This window comes from Elephantulus edwardii, unplaced genomic scaffold (assembly GCF_000299155.1).
Source record: "Elephantulus edwardii isolate Elephantulus edwardi_28Jun2011 unplaced genomic scaffold, EleEdw1.0 scaffold00046, whole genome shotgun sequence".
Lineage (NCBI taxonomy): Eukaryota > Metazoa > Chordata > Mammalia > Macroscelidea > Macroscelididae > Elephantulus > Elephantulus edwardii.
The window spans coordinates 6,137,638-6,158,777 of record NW_006399796.1 but is presented as its reverse complement, the minus strand read 5'-3'; the positions used below and the strand labels follow the sequence as shown (position 1 = coordinate 6,158,777).

Genomic DNA, 21,140 nt, shown 5'->3' with positions numbered 1-21,140 from the left:
ATTTCTGAGGCAGTTAATCACACGGGAGGAGACTGGCCATCCTTCTCCTACAGAACAGCTGGCAGCATCAAACTGCGTGCCTTTGGGATTGCAGCGCAGCTTCTTGCCACTAGGCCACCAGAGCTCCCTATGGTAAAAAAGAGCAACAACAATAAGTATATCAGAGATAGTGAGTATGGTACAGGATAGAACAGTTGTTCTTAGGGTCACTGTAAATTATATTCAGCTAGATGCTATCTAAAACCCACAACAATAACAATAATCTATGAAAGCATGTGTACATGCACACATACACATTGATAAAAGGTTGAGAAAATAGGATAAAATCAGGTATCAAGTGAATAGACACACATAGAAATCACATGCTGGTGAATAACTTCCCTTCTTAAACCTGGGGGTTGTAACAGTGATAGCATTCGATTATTTCCACACTATATTGGTTCACCCTTTTCTTGAATGAGAACAAATATGGATCTTTTCCTGTTAGTTGATGGGGTAATTGTCTTCCAAATTTCTTGGTGCAACTTGGTAAGCATATCCAGGGCAGTATCTGTCTGTTGAAATATGTCAGTTGGTATTCCATCAATACTCGGGAACTTGTTCTTTGCCAACTCCTTCAGAGCACCTTGAACTTCTTCCTTCATCACCATTGCCTCTTGGTCATAAAGCGTTTCCTGAAATTCTCTGTCAATTTTTGGTACATCTACTCCATGTACTCCTTTCAACTTCTTTTAATGCTTCCTGGATCATTCAATATTCTTCCCATAACGTCCTTAAGTACTGCAAATCAAAACTTGAATTTGTCCTTCTGTTCTTCCAGTTTAAGAAATGACTGAGGTCAGCCTTTTTGGTTTTCCATCTGCGGCTCTTTGCTCATTTCATTATTATACTGTGCTTTGTTTTCCTTAGCTGCACTTTGAAATCTTATGTTTACTTTCTTAACTTCCTGATTCCTTTCTTTTGCTTTGGCTTCTCAGCTCTCTAGTGCAAATTTCAGAATCTCCACTGACATCCATCTCCCGTCTTTCTTCCTCTTCTGTCTTTGCAATGACCTCTTGTTTTTTTCATGAATGGTATTTTTTTATATCCTCCCAAAGCTCATCTGGTCTTTGCTCATTAGTGTTTATGGCCTCAAAGCTCTTCCTGAGATTACTTTTAAATTCACATGGGAGAAACTCAAAGTTTAATTTTGGTTCTTGTGGATTTGATTTAATTTTCTTTAACTTTAGTTTTAACTTGCATATGAGTAGGTGATAGTCTGTTCCACAATCAGCACCTGGCCTAGTTTTCACAACTGATATTGAGCTTCTCCAGGGATTCTTTCCACAAATATAGTCTATTGGATTCCTGTGCACATCATCAGGTGAAGTCCATATGAATAGTCGCCATTTATGTTTCTTATAAAAGGTATTTGCAAGGAATAAACCATTGATTGTACAAAGTTCTATCATTCCACGTGAAGCCTTATTTCTGTCACCAAGTCTGTGGTCTCCAGCTACTGATGCTTCTTCCCTGTTTCCAGCTTTTGCATTCAAGTTACCTATGAATGAATCTTACTTGTGTGTTCGATCGATTTCTTACTGTAAAAAGTTGTCAGAAATCATCTAATCCTTTCTACTTGTCTTGATATCTGAATGATAATGGTGTTAAGCCAGGTTTTCTTGTGTATGGACATTATCCTGTCACTTATAACATTTTATTTCAAGATGGATATAGAAATGACCCTTTTAACTATGAATGCAACCCTATTTTTTCCTTATCAGCATAGTAGATCATGTGATTATCAGACTCAAGGTGTCAATCCATCTCATTTCACTAATGCCTAATATGTCAATATTTATGTGTTCCAAGTCTTTATGAATGTTCAGTTTTCCTATACTTATGCTTCTCACATTTCATGTTTCAATTGTTAGTGTCTGCTTATAATTGTTCCCCCTCAGTTATGTTTCCCAATGACTGGAATAGCAATTGACAGATAACTACCTAAAATAGAGGCAAGGTTTAGAAGAGGTGTTGGCACTGAAAACATTATTTCCAAAGTCAAATGGATCTTGGTTGAAAATAAAAGTGCCAGAGACATGTCTACCTGAGTTTCTTTGATTATGTATGGATCAAAACAAACTGTAGCTAACTTTGAGAAATATGGGTATCCCAGAACATTTGATTGTGTTCATGTTAACCTATACTTGAACCAGGAAGCTGTGGTCAAACAGAGCAAGGAAACACTGCATGGTTCAAAATCAGGAAAGTAGTGCTTCATGGATGCATTATATTCCTATACCTCTACAGTCTATATGAAGAACAGCTCATTCAGGAAACTGCACTTCATGAGGAGGAATGAGGAGCATCAGGATTTGAGAAAGATTCATCAACAGCCTAAGTTGTACCAATCTATGTTATGTCATTCTACATTATGACACAACCTTACTTGCAGAAACTGAGGAGGACCTGAAGCTTTTGCTCCGGAAAGTCAAGAACTGCAGTCTTCAGTATCAATTGAAGCTCAACATCAAGAAGACAAAGATTCTCACCACTGGACCAATTGTCAGCACCACGATAGATGGAGAAGAGACTGAGGTTGTTAATCATTTCAGCTTGCTCATCTCCACAATCAACACTCTGTCACCAACACTCAAGAAATCAAAAGATTAATTACCCTGGGGAAAGCTGCTGTTGGGGATCTATCAAAAGTACTGAAGAGCAATGATGTCAGTTTGGAGACTAAGGTACACTTGATTCAGTCAATGGTCTTCACAATTACTTGCTATGCATCAAAGAGCTGGACAAATTACCAAAGATGGCAGAAGAAAAATTGATGCCTTCAAGATACAGTGCTGGAGAGGAGTATTGAGCATACCATGAACTGTCAAGAGAAAGAACAGGCTTATCTTAGAGAGGTTGAAATGAGGCTGTTTCTTGGAGGTAAGGATTTTGAAGCTCCGTTTCACATACTTTGGGCAGGTGGCCAGAAGGAACCTGCCCCTGGAGGAAAACATCATGCTTGAAAAAGTGGAGGGGCAGCACAGTAGAGGAAGATCCTAGATTACATGGATTAACACAATAACTGGGGTAATAGGCATAGGTGTGTCTGAGACAGTAAGATTAGCTCAAGATAGAGCATAATTCAGAGCTATTATACACAGAGTTGCTATGAGTTGCAGGTGACTTGATGGCAAATAACAATAACAACAAATCTGATTGTATATTTTATCCTAAATTTTCCCATATCCTAAAAAAATAGTGGGGGTGGGGGAACGACAATAGTTAGTTAATTAAAGAAAACTTTCTAGTTTCCTTTGTTTTACTGTTAAAAAGATTTTAAAATCTCTGCTACTAAGAATGGACAATAATTTCCTTTATAATTGTACAAACACCTTTCAATGTAAAAGGAATATATGATTATATAAAGCACAGTATAATATTAACAAATTCAATGTATTAATATACTGGTGGCCTAATGGTAATGAGTTATGCTGCCAAATTAGAAGCGTGTGGTTCAAATTTACAAGACCTCTCCTGGAGAAACATGGTATTTCATCTTGTGCAATTTCTAACCTCTGAAATCTTGCTGAATTATCAGCTATGAGCTGATTCTAACTTAAAGGCATTGTAAAATATAGTTGTACATATTTATTTTTAATTCTTTTCATTTCTGCATGATTTCTACCCCTCCTTCTCACCCCCTAGCCTGCCACAATGCAGCCATTTTCCTAGATTGTTGTCATACATGTAAGGCCTGATCATATATTCCTTTCTGATAGTTCTTCCTCTCATCTGATGTAATGCAGAGTTCATGATTCTTAATGATCTATCTTCATTTTGAACAAAGGTCTTATAATACCTCAGTTTTATTTGTCGTCGGGGGTTGACCTCTGCAATGTAGGATATTTAGCACCATGTCTGCACTCCTTTCAATAGATATCCGTGAGAAAATCCTCTCCGAATTCATTAGGATTGAACACGTCTCCTGACATTGCCAAGAGAGCCCTTCAGGAAGGACAAAACCATCCCCTTTTCAAAGTACTGTTACAGAATAGTGAAAGAGTGCATAAAATTCTCTATAAATACTCATTTTTAAGCTATGATTTTGAAAACCATTAAGTGGCAATCAATTCAAGTAAAGTCTGTCTTAGAGAATAGGCATTTGTCAAAGAATGTTGCCAGCAAGTGCAGATATTTACACCTGAAAAATTAACTGCACAGATGGTGGCTGAGGAAGAAACTCCCCATTTTTTACCACAAATCCAATTTCTCTTTTTTTCTGAACAATTAATTGCATTGCGCAGACTCTCAGGTAGATAAGTTTACCTTCTTAAGTGAGTTCTAGCCAACAGAATGTGAGCAGAAATGGTAAGTACTCTTTCTGAGGAAGACTGGCAAGCAGAAGGTCTGCACTCTACTTACTCCGGCTACTTCAGTTCTAGTTTGTTGGTGAAGATAAAGATCATCCTAGAGCTGATGAATCCATAAGGGATAAATGTGAGATCCTAATGACAATGGAGAATAACTGAAAATGGCAAGTGATGTCTTAATATATAAAGTCTAATATCTTAGACTGTCTTAAAAGTCAGAAATAAGCTTCTGTTGTATTTTAATTCATATACATTTTACCTCTATGTGCCATGTTTTTGTTGTTGATTGTCTTCGAGTCAAGCACAACTCATAGAGACTCTATGAACAAAAGGCGTGAAGCTCCTATAAAACTATCTATATTTATCAAATTTCATAGAGTTTCTGGAGGTATGTTGTTTAGGAAGTGGATGTCACTCCTGCTTCCAACTATATGTCATGTTGTTGTTAAGTGCTGTCAAGTCATAGGCGACTCATAATGACCCTATGAACGAAAAACCTGAACACTTATATAACTTTCATCATTTCTCCAAGTTCATAGGGTTTCCAGAGGCAGGCTATTTCGGATGTGGATGCCACTCCTATTTCCAAGCTTATTTTAATAAGGGAGGTTCACCAAACACTGTCCACCATGGGTGACCATTATCACATTTCATACATCAGTGTCACAGTGTTTAGTATCACAGCGACCCCAAGTTACCTTTGTATAGCAAATGGACTGAGCAGTGCTATACCACCTAGAAGAATGTTTGACCAAAACCAATTAAAACCAGGGTTAAAGGGATGCAGATTAAAATCACCCATCTAATTCTGGCCATTGTCTTTTCAGTTACTTGTTATACGTCTGAGTGCAGGGCAACAAATAAGGATGACAGAAGAATAATTGATGCTTTTGTGCTGTGATGTTGGAGACGATTATTTTATGGGCCTCCCAAAAAAGACATTATGTCTTAGAGAAAGTTCATCCAGAATGTTCCTTGGCACAAAGATGACAAACCTTTGTCTCCTATACTTTTGGAATATTGTCAGGAGAAACTATTACTTAAAAGGGACTTAATGCTTGGAAAGGTGAAGGATTGACAAAAGAGAAGGTGTGACCTTATTTGACAAAGTGAAACTTATTTTATAAAGTTTCTGGGTTTTTTTTTTTATCTTTTTGAAAATAAACTGTCTTGTCTTTCCCGCACAGAGTATCTAGTGCAGGTGATGAATTTAAACTCCCAAACTTTTAGCTAACAGTGAAACGATTGTTGTTGTTGTTGTCATGTGCCATTGAGTCACTTGCGACTCATAGCGACCCTGGGTACAAGAGCCCTAAACGCCGATCTATCCTGTGCAAACCTCACCATCTCAGACACACTCATTCCCACTGCTCCACTCACAGAATTGATCCATCTCATCAAGGGTCTTCCTCTCCTGTGCTGTCCCTCCACTCTCCCAAACATGATGTCCCTCTCCAAGGACCAGTCCCTCCTTGCAACATGACCAAAGTATGTCAGACGAAGCTTCAGGAACTTTGACTCCAAAGGAGTATTCTGGGTTCACCTTCTCCAGGACAAACCTGGTTGTTCTCCTAGCAGTCCATGGTATATTCAACTCTTTTCTCCAGCACCACAGCTCAAAGGCATCAATTCTCTTTCTATCATCCCTATTCACTGTCCAACTCTCTGATGCATAGCACATAATTGCAAAGACTATAGTCTAGATCAGGTGCACCTTAGTCTCCAGCCTGACGTTGTTGCTCTTCAGTACTCTTGAGAGGTCTCTCACAGTTGACTTTCCCAATGCAATTCGTCTCCTGATTTCTTGGCTGCTGTTACCAAGAGCGTTTACTGTGGAACCAAGTAAACTAAAACTGTTGACTATCTCAATCTCTTCACCATCCATACTGATGCTGCCAGTTGGCCCAGTGGTGAGAATCTTTGTTTGCTTGATGTTGCGCTTCAATCCATATTGAAGACTGCAGTCCTTGATCTTCTGCAGCAAGCACTTCAGGTCCTCCTCAGTTTCAGTAAGCAGGGTTGTGTCATCCGCATAACATAGGTTGTTGACGATTCTTCCACCAACTCTGATGCCACATTCCTCCTCATACAGCCCAGCATCTCAGATGATTTGTTCTGCATACAGATTGAAAGGGCATGGAGACAAAATACTTCCCTGAAGGACCCCTTTCTTGATTTTGAACCATCCAGTGACTCCCTGCTCTGTTCTGACTACTGCCTCTTGGTCCAAGTATAGGTTTCACATTATCACAATCAAATGTTCTGGGATTCCTATTCTTCTCAGAGTCAGCCATATCTTGTTGTGATCCACACAGTCAAAAGCCTTTGCATAGTCAAAGAAGGACAGATAGACATTCCTCTGGTATTCTTTGCTTTCTTCCAAGATCCATCTAATATTAGCTATAATATCCCTAGTACTACCACCTCTTCTAAATCCAGCCTGCACATCTGGCAGTTCTCTGTTGACACACTGTTCCAAATGTTTTTGGATAATTTTCAGCAGAATCTTGCTTGCATGTGATATCAATGATATTGTTCAATAATTACCCCCTATAATATCAGAGCTTCTTTTCACAGTAGTCTAACATATATTAAATATCACAATATAATTTGTATTATTTTGCTAAACTAAAAAAGCAAAATGAAGTTAAATCATCTGGAGATGACGTTATCCTAAACTTATACTGGGCTGTAATCTCAAAGACTAATGCTCCTATAATACAAAGTATTAGGAGATTTGAGAACTAGAGTCACAAGGAAATAGCCATGTAAAGACAGGCAGAAATGGTGGTAATGATTCAAGAAGGACAAAGAGGGTGGGGAGAGACCAAAAGCTAAAGAGAGCCTTAAGGTATACTCTCTCTCATAGTCTACAAAACAAATTTATTTTGCCAACAAGTTGATTTAGATGTTTGACTTGTAATACTGTGAAAAAATTTTTCAAAAGTCACTGAGCTTGGGCCTTTTACCAGGAAGTAGCTCTTGGTCATTTGAAAACATTGCAGCAGGGAACTTTTCCATCTCAAGAAAACATTGAAGAATTCTATGAATTATTGTAGCTAGTGAATTGGGTTGTATTCTAATAATACTTTGAAAAAAAATGGATAGTTTTGTTAAAACTTTTCCCATCCTTCTAACTGATGGTTGAATATTCTTTGAGGCTATTTCTTAAAAGTCAGTAAGATTGTACAATTTTCCATAGCAATCTAGAAAACTAATAGTACATATCTGGGGGTGTAAAGTTTACCACTTATGTACCTTTCCTAGCCAATCATTAACTGTTTATTTTGTGCTGATGTGTTAGTTTTATTAAGGAGAAACGATTAGGATGGGATACAAGCCACACTCTGAGGCTTATATAAATTAATAGGACCTTAGTGCTAGTTGTTTTTATCTTTTGAAATGCTTGCTTGCCTGGGACACAGAACTCAGCTGCATTCAGCTTGGCCCATTGCTCACCAGTCTCTCTACCGCCAGACTACATCAGTCATAGCCACTATGCAGCTGTGCCACAACTGGCAGTCTAAAGAGTCCGGGAAACATTGTTCGGTTTCTGCAAAACCAGCCCGCATACCCACAGTCATGTGAATAACTCCCTGATGGGTCTGGGTCTCTGGGAGATCTTCCAGTGAATCACCAAAACCAAGGCGCATAGAGGATCTAGGGAATTGAATGAAGGAAGAGTTGTTGAAGTCAGAAATCACAGGTTTACATAGCAAGTTAAACATTTGGGACAATGTTGATTCAACACTCTTTCAACTTGTCTGCTACGATTCCTGTTGATATTCTTGCTGCTGTTATTATGTGCCATCGGGTCACCTGTGACTCACAGAGACCCTATGCACAACAGCCCAAAACCTTGCTCTATCCTTTGCCAATCTCACTGTCTCTAACATTCTTATCCCAATTAGCCCAGACACTGAATCAATCCACCTCATAGAGAGACTTCCTCTCCTGCGCTGTCCTTCCACCCTCCCAAGAATAACACCCTTCTCCAACATGCCAAAGTATGTCAGATGCAGAATCCTTACTCACGAGGAGCAGCCTGGTTTAACCCTCTCTAGGATGAACCGGTTAATTTTCTTAGCAATTCATGGTATATTCAGTACTCTTCTCCAACATCACAGCTCAAAGGTATCAATTCTCCTATCCTCCCTAGTCATTGTTCAGCTCTCTGATGCATAGTAAGTTATTGCAAAGATCATAAATTAATAATAAATTTTTTTAAAAAAGAGGAAAACTGCTCCTCAAAGCCATATCTAGTTAGCGTAAAAAATTAAAAAAAAAGATTGAAGTTTAAATATCAAAACTGAAGTCAACAGGAAGCAAACAATGTTACTGAGCTTCTCCAGGGGTTCTTTCCACAGATTTAATTAATTTGATTTCTATGCATAGCATTAGGTGAAATCTATGTGTATAACCTGCATTCATGTTTCTTATAAAATGTATTTGCAATGAATAAGTCATTGTGCAAAATTCATTCTATCTCCAGCTTCATTTTTGTCACCAAGGCCATGTTTTACAATTATTGATCCTTCTTCTCTGTTCCCAGCTTTTGCATTCCAGTCACCCATTATTCTTAATGCATTTTGATTGCGTATTTGATTGATCTCTGACTGTAAAAGTTGGTAGAAATCTTCTATTTCCTCTTCTTTAACTCTGGTTATTGGTACATATATCTGAATGATAGTGGTATTCATTGGACTTCCTTGTATGTGTATGCATATAATCCTGTCACTCACAATATTGCATTTCAAGAGGGATCTAGAAATGACATTTTTAACTATGAAAACAATGCTATTTTTCTATATCTTTTCATCTTCAGAGTAATAGATCATATTATCAAGTGACTCAAAATGCCCTATGCCAGTCCTTCTCATCTCGGCAATACTAGTATGTCAATATTTATGCATGCCATTTATTCCTTAACAGTAATTTATTTTCCTACATTCATAGGTCTCACATATTGTAAATACAATGTTGTTGTTGTTGTTATGTGCCGTCGAGTCGCCTGTGACTCATAGCGACCCTACTTAGGTATATTTTCTTTTATATGCAAATGATTATAAATTAATTGGTGATTGGAATACTTTTCAAGTTTGTTGATTTACTTATTGCTATTGTTACAAAACTATCTAAATTGTTGTTGTTGTTGTTATGTGCCATTGAGTCGCTTGAAACTCATAGAGACTCTATGTACAACAGCCCTAAACTCTGCTCTGTCCTGTGCCAATCACACTGTCTCTGACACTCCCATCCCGATTATCCCAGTCACTGAATCAATACACCTCATAGAGGGCCTTCCCCTCCTGCGCTGCCCCTCCACCCTCCCAAGCACGATGTCCTTCTCCAAGGACTGGTCTCTCCTCACAACATGTCCAAAGTATGTTAGATGGAGCCTCAGAATCCTTGCCTTCAAGGAGCCAACTGGTTTAACCCTTTCCAGGACAAATCTGTCTGTTTTCCTAGCAGTCCATGGTATTCTCAGTACTCTTCTCCAGCACCACAGCTCAAAGGCATCAATTCTCCTTCTATCCTCCTTGGTCATTGTCCAACTCTGATGCATAACAAGTGATTGCGAAGACCATGGCCTGTATCAGAAGCACCTTAGTCTCTAGAGAGACACCATTGCTCTTCAGTAGTTTGGAGAGGTCCCAACAGCAGACTTTCCCATGGCAATGCACCTTTTAATTTCCTGGCTGCTGGTATCAATAGTGCTGACTGTGGAGCCAAGCAAACTAAAGCTGTGTACAATCTCAATCTCTTCACCATCCATTCTGATGCTGCCAAATGGCCCAGTGGTGAGAATCTTTGTCTTCTTGACATTGAGCCTCAGTCCATACTGAAGGCTGCAGTCCTTGAGACTCTGCAGCAGGTGCTTCAGGTCCTCTTCAGTTTCAGCAAGCCGCGTAACGCAGATTGTTGATAAATCGTCCACCAATCTTAACCCCACATTTCTCCTCATAGAGCCCAGCTTCCTGGATAATCTGTTCTGCATACAGGTTGAAATGGTATGGAGATAGGATGCATTCCTGGCATACGTCCTTCCCAATTTTGAACCATGCAGTGTTCCCTTGCTCTGTTCTGACGACTGCCTAATAGTCCAAGTATAGGTTTTGAATTAGAACGACCAAGTATTCTGGGATTCCCATTCTTCTCAGAGTCAGCCATAGTTATGATCCACACAGTCAAATGCCTTTGCATAGTCAATGAAACACAGATAGACATTCCTCTGGTATGCCCTGCTTTCAGCCAAGATCCATCTAAATCAGCTACAGTATTCCTAGTATTGATCTTAATACAGCATTAAAATATTGTAAAATAAGGACATGTGAGAAGTGCTCACAGTTTGCTTTCAACATAACACAACTTAAGTGATGAATGATGGTTGAATATTTTAAAGTCTGTGTGAGAAGAGGATGGAGTTGGGATGTTAAGAGTTATATTTGAGAATATGAGGCTTCGATGCTTACTGTCTAAATGAGGCAGATGGTGCTCTTTTAGAGGAAGTACCATTTATTCTTAAATTTTAAAGAAAGTTTTTAGTAGAACATATTTTATAATGAATGTATTTTTCCCAGGATTGGAGACAGACTCTTCAACAGCCTGCATTATGTAGATGACAAAACATTGCTTGCTGAAACTGAGGAGGACCTGAATAACTTGCTACAGAAGATCAAGGACTGTAGTCTTTAAAGTGGATTGAAGCTCAACATCAAGAAGACAAAGATACTCGCCACTGGGCCAATTGGCAGCACCATTATAGAGAAGTGATTGAGGTTGTTAACAACAAGAGCTTGCTAGGCTCCACGATCAACACTCAGCAGTCAGGAAATCAAAAGACAAATGGCATTGGGAAAATCTGCTGTGAGGAACCTCTCCAGAATACTGAAAAGCAGTGATGTCAGTCTAGACACTAAGGTTTCACCTAATCCAGGCTACGGTATTTGCAATTATTTGCTATGTTTCAGAGATCTGGATAATGACTAAGGATGACAGAAGAAGAATCGATGTCCATATGGAGCCCTTCAAGTTGGTTTGTCAAGTGATGGTCTACAACACTTATTGGAAGATACTGGTAAGCATGTCCAGAATTGTATCTGCTTCCCAAAACATCTCAACTGATATTCCATTAATTCCTAGGAATATATTTTTAATTTTATTTTAATGAGAGTTTGCATAAAGATTGTGCTTTCATTCATTCATTAATGCACATTTTCCTCTTCCCTAATTAATTTTGTAGTATACTTCTTGTTTCAGATTGCTAGTTATCATACATATAATGACTAATCAGATATTCCTTTCAGATAGTCCTTTCTTTCACCTATTATAATGAAGTATTTATTACCTATCCACTCTTTTCTTTTACTCTCCCTCATTTCAATGGAATTTTTTGAAAGTGGTCTTAAGCAGTGTTTCATGTCAGTAGCATCAGTGCAGCTTGAACTTCTTCTTTCAATACTATCAGTTTATCATATGTTACTCCTTGAATGGTTCAGTGTCAATCATTCTTTTTAGTACAGTGGTTCTTCTTTTGTTACTTCTTGCAACATTCAAAACTGTCCATATAATTCTTCATTGTTGCAAAGTAGAGATTAATGTAATAATATGGATGGAATAAAGATTTCACCCAATAAAAGACCTTAAAATGTCATAAGACTCAAAATGAGGACAAATAGCTAGAAACACCCAATATAACCTAGAATCTAGAATATAAAAATACTAATCTAAGAAACTTGGAAGTTTTTTAAAATGAAATGCAATGCCTAAAGATTGACGTCTACGGTCTTAGTGAGCAGATATGAACTGGTATTGACCATGTTAAAACAGAAAATCAGAAGGCACAAAAGGCACTGGCAAAAATAAGAACCCAGGAGTTGATAGAATACCAGCTGACATGTTTCAATTAACAGATGGTGCCATAGACCTGTTTTTATGGCGAGTTTATGTCACCAGATTTGGATAACAGCTACTTGGTTTACTAACAGGAAGAGATCAATATTTGTTTCCATTATTAAGAAAGGGGATGAACAGATTGTGAAAATTATCAAAGAATATCTTTAAAATTGAATGTAAATGAAACACTAATCATCCCAAAACATCTAGAACAGTATATTTACAAGAGAACTGACAGGTTCAATCTAGGTTTAGAATAGACTATGACACAAGTAGTATCATGGCAGATGAGAGATGGAACCTGACTAAGAGCAGAAAATAATAGAAAAAATGTCTATTTGTGTTTTATTGAGTATGCACAGGCATCTAACTACATGAATCACAATAAATTATAGCTAATCCTGAAAATAATGAGAATCTCAGAACACTTAATTATGTTTATAGTAAACCTCTACCTAGATCAAAGAGCTGTTGTCCAAACATAGCAAGGGACACTGTATAGCTTAAAATTATGAAAAGCATGCACCAGGTTTGTATAATTTTTCCATGTTAATGCAGTTTGCATACTGAGTAAATCACTCAAGAAGTTAAACTCTATGAAGAAGAATGTGGGATCAGCATCAGAGGAAGGCTCATCAACAACCTAAGTTATGTAGATTACAAAACCTTGCTTGCTGATAATAAGAAGAGTTTAAAGTGTTTGCTGCAAAAGATAAAAAAATACAGCCTAAATATAGATTGCAAAAATCCTCACTACTGCCCCAATAAACAACATTGGGATAGATACAGAAAAGAGTGAAAATCTAAAAAACTTCATCTTACTGGGATCCATAATCAACATCTTTGGTACCATCAGCCAGGAGATCAGAAGATATATAACACATTGGGAAAGTCTGCTTTTCAAGGACCTTTCCAAATTACTGAGAATAATGATGTCAGATTGAAGAGTAAGGTAAATCTCACTCAAGCCATGGTCTTGTCAATCACTTGCTATACAGGTGAAAGCTCACAGTGAATAAGAATGACAGAAAATAGTTGAACTGAAAAGTTCATATAATTCCAGATGATCTCCTTAATAAATACATGATATTTTCCATTTGATAGGTTGTTATTGTTTGCTGTTGTTATGTGCCATTGAGTTGCTTGGAGCTCATAGCAAGTGCCATATGTGTGAGATGAATATTTGTCGCCCTTTTTTCTAAAGAGCATTTTGGCTGCACCTTTTCAAGCTAACAATGATGTTAGTTTGAGGACTAAGGTTCATCTGATGCATATTATACTCTTTCTGATTACTTGGAATGCATCTGGGTGATGGACAATGAACAAGGAAGAAAAAAAGAATATAATTTTAAAGATGGAAGTCTCCCTTTGAAATACTTGATCATCATGCAAATATGTCCTTTCAAGATGTCTGTTTTTGTAGTGTCATAGAGGAGCCCCTTGCATGGCACCTGAAAGCCCTTGGAAGAATTAAAAACTGTAAGACGGAATCCATGGAGGTCCTAAAACCACCCATTTAGGGTATGTTCTTGGGCCTTGTGATGCTTGCATTAGCGGAATATAACTTTCCTGATCTGAAGAATCTCAGGGAGTGGAAAATTCAGCACATAATGAAAAGAAGAAAAAGAGAAGAGAAGATAAGAAAGTCTGTGAATCAGAAAAAATCTAACAGTAGTTCAGTTAAATTTTAAAGCAGTTGACATTTTTCTTCTTACTCATTGAAAGGGTAATCTTTGCTACAAGTCATAGTTTTTTACTATTCTGTTCATAGAAGGGAATGATGCTCAGGTATAGATTTTAGGGTGGAAAGGCAAATTATAACATGTAAACATCTAAACTGGATAAGGACATTTTCTTCAAAATTATCTTTGTAGATTAAAAAAGATATTTCTTTTTTAAAAAATACTGTTGAAAGTATTTGTTTTCTACTGATTTATTGATTTATTTGCCTGATGTTGGCTGAGAAGTTTTTACAATATTTTCTTTTATCAAGACATTCACACCCTGTTCTTAGCTAACTGGCCCAGTTTTGGGAAGGTCCTAAGAGAGCTTGATACTATCTTTGTACAAAGAATAAATAATTCAGGACAAAGACTGAAGTGTAGATACACCTACAACATAAAAAGTCTTTAGATATGATGAGAAAACTTGTAAATTATTTCTGGTGGCTAAGAAAAAAAATCCTCTTCACATTGAAAATGTGAAAGGAAAAAACCTTAGTGTTACTTTATCTTAGGATATTGTGAAATAATTTTTTGTTGTTAAGTGCCTATATTTATTATTCATTTTGCTAAGATGAATAGCTGACTAGTTATGAGGAGTTATGAGTCAACATAGTCCCAGATACTTTACCTGCTGCATAAGTCCATGATTTCTAAGAGCAACATCCAGCATCCCTTCTTTGGTTCAGCTCCCCCAGCTCCTCTATGCCCCTTAGTTTTGATGGTTCACTGGAAGGTCCCCCAGAGACTCAGACTTGACAGGGGAAAGGCTTATGTGACAGTAGGTATGCAGTCTAGTTTTGTTGACACTGGTGAGCATTGGGCCAAGGTGGATGCAATTAGATGCTTTATCCACAGGCTTTGTCTAAGTTAACAAGTCACACTGCTGCTCCTGTGTTGATGTCTTCACAGTCCTCCCACAGTACAGAAAGTGCTATCCTTTATATTGGTCCTACAGCTGTTGATGATTTGCAAGACCATATGTCTGTAGTTATGGTAGCTGTAGAACATCTCCCATCCCTTCATGAGGGCTAACATATTAGCTGTGTTGTTTTTATTGTTGATTGCCATTGAATCTAGCATGACTCATACTAACCCTATGAACAAGAGACCTAAAGCCAAAAAATGTGAAAAGAAAGTTCACCATCCTTGCCTGTAAGGAGAATCCTGGATTTGTTTGTTATTTAGGCATTGGATATGCAGTACTTTTCTCCTACACCAAAGTTAAAATTCACTGGTTATTTGTCATCTTTAGTCATTATTCAAACTTTCAGATGCATAAGAAGATTTTGAAAGTACGATGACTTGAATTAGATGCATCCTTAGTCTTTGAACTGGTGTTCTTATTTTTTAGAATTTTGGAGAGGATCTTGACAGCCTAATTTCCCATTGCAATGTCTTTGGATTTCTTTGATAAGATTTTTTCCTCCATTCACATCATTCCCACACACTGTGCCTTATAAAAGGAATATATGATTAGGTATTATATGTATGACAACAATCTTGAACAAGAGGTTCATTGCAAAGTGGATTGTAGGATGGGGAGGGAGAGAGAAGGAAGAAAATGTGCAACAATGAATGAAATTAAAAGTGACTCAAAATTAATGTATTTGAATTTTACAAATAAACAAGGATTAAAAGAAATGTAAAAAAATCACCATTGAAATATGCCCACTATAACCCCATCTTTTCAGATAACCCACTAGATCTTCCCTAATTTCCTCACCCTTTTCTCCACCAATGAAACTCTGTGATGCTGTGATTTCTGTCCCTCCTGTTCCCTCTTTTGATATCCATAAATATCTTACTGGTTAACCTGATTTTACAGTAATTGCCTTATGCAATATTTGTCCTTATGAGCTTGAATTCGATCACTCAGCTTAATACTCTAGTTTCTCCTATGCTATATAGTATTTTTCAAAATCATTACCCACGAGTGCTGCATAGTATTCTCTCATCTAAATGTACCACAGTTTCTTAATGCATTCATTTGTTAATGGACTTTTGAGTTATTTCCATTTTCTTACTGTTGTGTATAATTCTGCTATGAATATCAGTGTAGATATGTCCTTTTGTGTCTCAGTGCTGTGCTCCTAGGAGTATATTTCTTGCAGTGGCAGAGCTGAGTCATGAAATTTTTATGTTTGGCTTTTTGAGGAAACACCAAACTGTTTAACAGAGTAGTTGTACCATTTTACAATCTCATGGTGTATAAGAGTTCTAATCTCTTCACACACTATCCAATATTTATTGCTTGCTGTCCGGTTAAAACTTTGCCACTTGCTCCCACTGGGATGAGATGGTATCTCATTTTGTTTTTGATGTGCATTATCTCTTACTGCCAGTGGTTTTGAGCATATCTTCATGTGTCTCTTGAACATCCAAATGTTTTCCTCAGCAAAAAGACTTTCCATACCTTTTGCCTATTTTGTCATTGGGTTATTAATCTTTTGCTTGTGAAGGCCCTTTTCTCTGAGATGTCATTGCCATATGTATTTTCTCTGTCAATAAGTTTTCTTTTCACCCTATTGGAAAAAATTTTTTGTATATACAGAGACTTAGTCTTTAGAAGGTCTCTCTTTTTATTTTGTGATTGCTGCTACCATGGGTGTTGATTATGGATCCAAGCAAAATTAAATAATTGATGACTTTCATTTCCCCCATCTATCATAATGCTGTCTATTGGTCAAGTGGTTATGATTTTTTTTCTTGATGGTAAGCTGTAACTCATGCTGAAGACTATAGTTTTTAATTTTTTGCAGAAGGTGTTTTAAGTCTTGTTTACTTTTCAAAAGCAAGGTTGTGCCAACTGCATTACACAGTTGTTAATGAATCCTTCTGCTATCTTGATACCACATTCTTCATCATATAGTCCAATTTCTCTAATTATTGCTTATAATATTGTTGTTGTTGTTTGTATCACAGAGTCAGAATCGACTCACAGTTGACCATACAGTAGGTTTTCAGAGGCAGTTAATTGCATGGAAAGAAATTGTCCATTTTCTCCTATAGAGGAAGCATCTGGTAGGTTTAAACCACTTGCTTAGGGTTGATAGCACAAATTCTGACTACTAATCCACAATGTTAATTTCAAACTATTGCAACATCTTTAGAATAATTAGGTTCCTATTACTAAGGCATTACATTAGGTGTGGGTAAAGGATACAGCCCTAATGCACTTTCTTGATTTTAAGGCATGCAGTATTTCCCTGTTCATTTCTGATGTCAGCTTCTTGTTCTATGTAACTTGGTATATAAGTTTCACAATTAACTTGGTATATAATAAGCACAATTAATTATTATGGGATTTCCAGTCTTCTTCATTCACCATAATTTGTTCTGATCCATACAGCCAAATTCCTTTGTATAAGGAATGAAACAGATAAAGATCCTTCTGATATTCTCTTCATTCCATCAAGACCCATCTGACATCAACAATGATATCCATGGGCTGTTCCAAAACAACTTAGATTTCTAGAAGTTCTCTGTTGTTGTATTTTTCTAGCCATTACTTTGGACATGCTGGGTAGAGTAGAGGGACAGCACAGGAGGGGAAGACGCTCTATGAGGTGGACTAATTCAGTGACTGGGGTAATTGGTATGGGAGTGTCAGAAGCAATGTGATTGGCACAGGATAGAGCAGGGTTTAGGGCTGTTGTACATAGGGTCGTTATGGGTCGCAAATGACTCAACGGCACATAACAACAACAACAACTAGAGCCTTATTTTTTGACAGTGCCTTCAGTAGATCTTGAGCTCCTTGCTTCATCACAATTGTTTTTTGATCATATGCTATTTCCTATAATGATTACATGTCAGTCAATTATTTTTGATACATTGACTGTGTATTCCTTCTATTTATTTTTAATGCTCCCTGGATTGTTCAAGGATTTTGGCGATAGCATCCTTACGTATTGTGACTTGACATTCATATTTGGTCTTCAGTTCTTTCAACATAGGCTAATTCTTCCATTTTTATTTTCTGATTCCAAATCTTGCCATGTTTTATTACAATACTTTTTTGTGACTATGGTGTTGGATAAGAGTTCTGAATATCCCACAAACTGCAAAAAACAAAACAAAACACAAAACTCCAAAACCATCAAAACCCCAAAACAAAACAAAACAGCCACAACAACTACACACAATAAAATATGTCTTGGAAAAAAGTGCAAACAAGGTACTCCTTGGAAGCAAAATGATGAAGCTTCATCTCTCATACTTTTGGCATGTTATCAGGAAGAGCCAGTCCTTGGAGAAAGATGTGATGCTTAGAAAGATAGAGGGTCAATGTAGAAGAGGAAGACACTAATCAAGATGTATTATTACGGTGACTATAACAATGAATTCAATCATATTGAAGATGGTTAATATAATCCAGAATCATCCCTGGTTCAGATAGCTCTGTTGTTCATATGGTCGCTATGCGTCACAGTTGATTCAAAGGCATATAAAAACAACAAAATTGTTATAGGGGATCTCTGGTGGCCTTGTGTCTAAGGAGTTGCACTTTCAGTCCAAGTTTGGACTTGATAGCAATGAATTGAATATTGAGTTGATGGTGTCATAAAATATTACTTTTCTACTATGTACTGAGAATTGCAGCATCTTCACAATAAATAATAATTGATATAACACATGATTCATTTACCTAAAGAAAGTTTGTAGACAAAGAGTCTTTGTCAAGAGCTCAGTTTAATTCTGGCATATATTTAAAGAGTGAGGTTTGGAATCAACAAGAGAGAAAAGCTTGTTTAGAACAGAAATAAAAACTAAAAAGGAAATTAATTTTAATGTAGAAAAATTAAAGTTGTGTGCCAATATTAAAACAAAAATACGGTTGAATTATTGTTAAGAAACATGAACTTTCAGAAATTTCTCTATTCTGTAGTCATGGGAAACATATTAATTTTTACTCAGGATGCAGAAACAAGACTTATAAAAAATGAAAATAAAGCAGAGGGTATTTGAGACAGAGGGTAAGAAATAAACCATCTGGCTTTATTATACCCAGATCAATTTTGTTCTATAATTACTTACTAAATGGTAAATTTAAAGGACTCTTCAGAACAAAGAAAAGACATTTTCAGTGATTAATCTCAAAGATAATATCAGTTTACTGCAGTGAGGAGACACAATGTTGTCCTATAAGGATAGGAAGACGTATAATAGTCAGTGCTTGAATTGAAAGTAATATACCTCATTTGTGATTTGAAGGGACATAGGCTTATATCACAGCTTATACAAGAAAGTTTTCCTTTAAAATAAAGGACAGGAGTGGGTATTAAAATGCAAAAATGCAAAGGTATTAAAATTCTAAAAATGGCAAATATTTTGTGTTTCAGGATCTCTCCACTGATGAAGAAGTTATTTCTGCCCTAGCTTTTAGGAATGACCATGCATATGACATTGACAATAGAAAAATAAGATTAATTGTTGCTCTAGTTAAGTTACTTCCATTCAACTATGACTCATATTAATCCTATGAATAACAGATCAGAAACTTGTTCTAGCTAGTACCATCATCATGCCCCCCATTATGCTTGAGTTCACTAATACAGTCACTATGTCAGTCTATCTCATTGAAAGGCTTACTCTATTTGATTTTCTCTTTTTCTCAATTTGATGTCTTTTTCCAAGTACCTATCCCTTCTCACAACCTACTTAATATTGTTGTTGTTGTAATGTGTTGTCAAGTAAACTGTGACTCCTATTGACTCTATGTATAACAGCCCTAAACCCTGCTATATCCTCTGCCAATCTTACTGTCTCTGGCACGCCTACTCCCATTACCCTAGTCACTGAATCAATTCATTTCATAGAGAGGCTTCCTCTCCTGCACTGTCTCTCCACCCACCCAAACATGATGTCCCTCTCCGAGGAGTGGTCCCTCCTTCAAACATGTCCAAAGTATACCAGACACAGCTTCAGAATCCTTGCCTCCAAGGAGCAGCCTGGTTTGTGTCAGACAATCATATGATCTACTATGCTGAAGATGAAAAGGTCAGAAAGAAAGGGGTTGTTTTCCTAGTTAAAAAGTCATTTCTAGATCAGTCTTGAAATACAATATCGTGAGTGACAAGATAATATCCAAATGCATACAAGGAAATCCAAAGAATACCACTATCATTCAGATATATACACCAATAACCAGAGCCAAAGAAGAGGAAATCAAAGATTTTTTGCCAACTTTTGTGGTCAAAGATTGATTGAATCAAGATGCATTAATAATAATGGATGACTAGGATTCAAAAGTTGGAAACAGAGAAGAAGGATTAGTAGTTGGGAAACATAGACTTGGTGACAGAAATGAAGCTGGTGCTGTTCTATTATGAAATGATATAATTTTGCACAATCAACAATTTATTAATTGCAAATATGTTTTATAAGAAAAATAAAAGCAGACAATGCACATGGATTTTACCTAATGATATGCATAAGGATAAGAATGATTACATCCGTGGAAAGAACAGCTGAAGAAGCTCAATACCTGCTGTGAAAACTAGGCCAGGTGCTGATTGTGGAATGGATCAACTACTCATATGATAGTTCAAGCTGAAGCTAAGGAAAATTAAATTAAATTCATGGGAAACTTGAGTCTATCCCACTTGAATTTCAAAACCATATCAAGATCAAGTTTGAGGCCTTGAAAATTAATGAGTGAAGAGCAGATGAGTTGTGGGAAGATATCAAGAATATCATCCAGGAAGAATGGAAAAGGTCATTACAAAAACAGAGGAGGAAGAAATGTCCTAAGTGGGTGTCAGAGGAGAAGGAGACTCTGAGTATACTTAATATATTTGAGATAAATTTTAAGTCCTTACTCCTAAGTAGAACCCTTGTTGCGTTTCCTCCAAGATGGATTGATTAATCCTTTGGACAACCCATGCTAAATTCAATAAACTTCACTGTTGTTGTTGTTGTTGTTGTTGTTGTTGTTGTTATGTGCTGTCGAGTCATTTGCGACTCATAGCGACACTATGCACAACAGCCCTAAGCCCTGCTCTATCCTGTGCCAACTGCACTGCCTCTGACACACCCATCCCAATTACCCTAGTCACCGAATCAATCGATCTCATAGAGGGTGTTCCCCTCCTGCGCCGTCCCTCCACCCTCCCAAGCATGATGTCCCTCTCCAAGGACCCGTCCCTCCTGGCAACATGTCCAAAGT

The 21,140-nt window shown here is 37.2% G+C and overlaps 1 pseudogene; it reads right to left on the bottom strand.

Annotated features, from left to right (window-relative positions):
- Nucleotides 1-8,005, bottom strand: part of LOC102870517 — a 67,516-nt pseudogene extending 59,511 nt beyond the window's left edge.
- Between the last annotated feature and the right edge of the window lie 13,135 nt (nucleotides 8,006-21,140).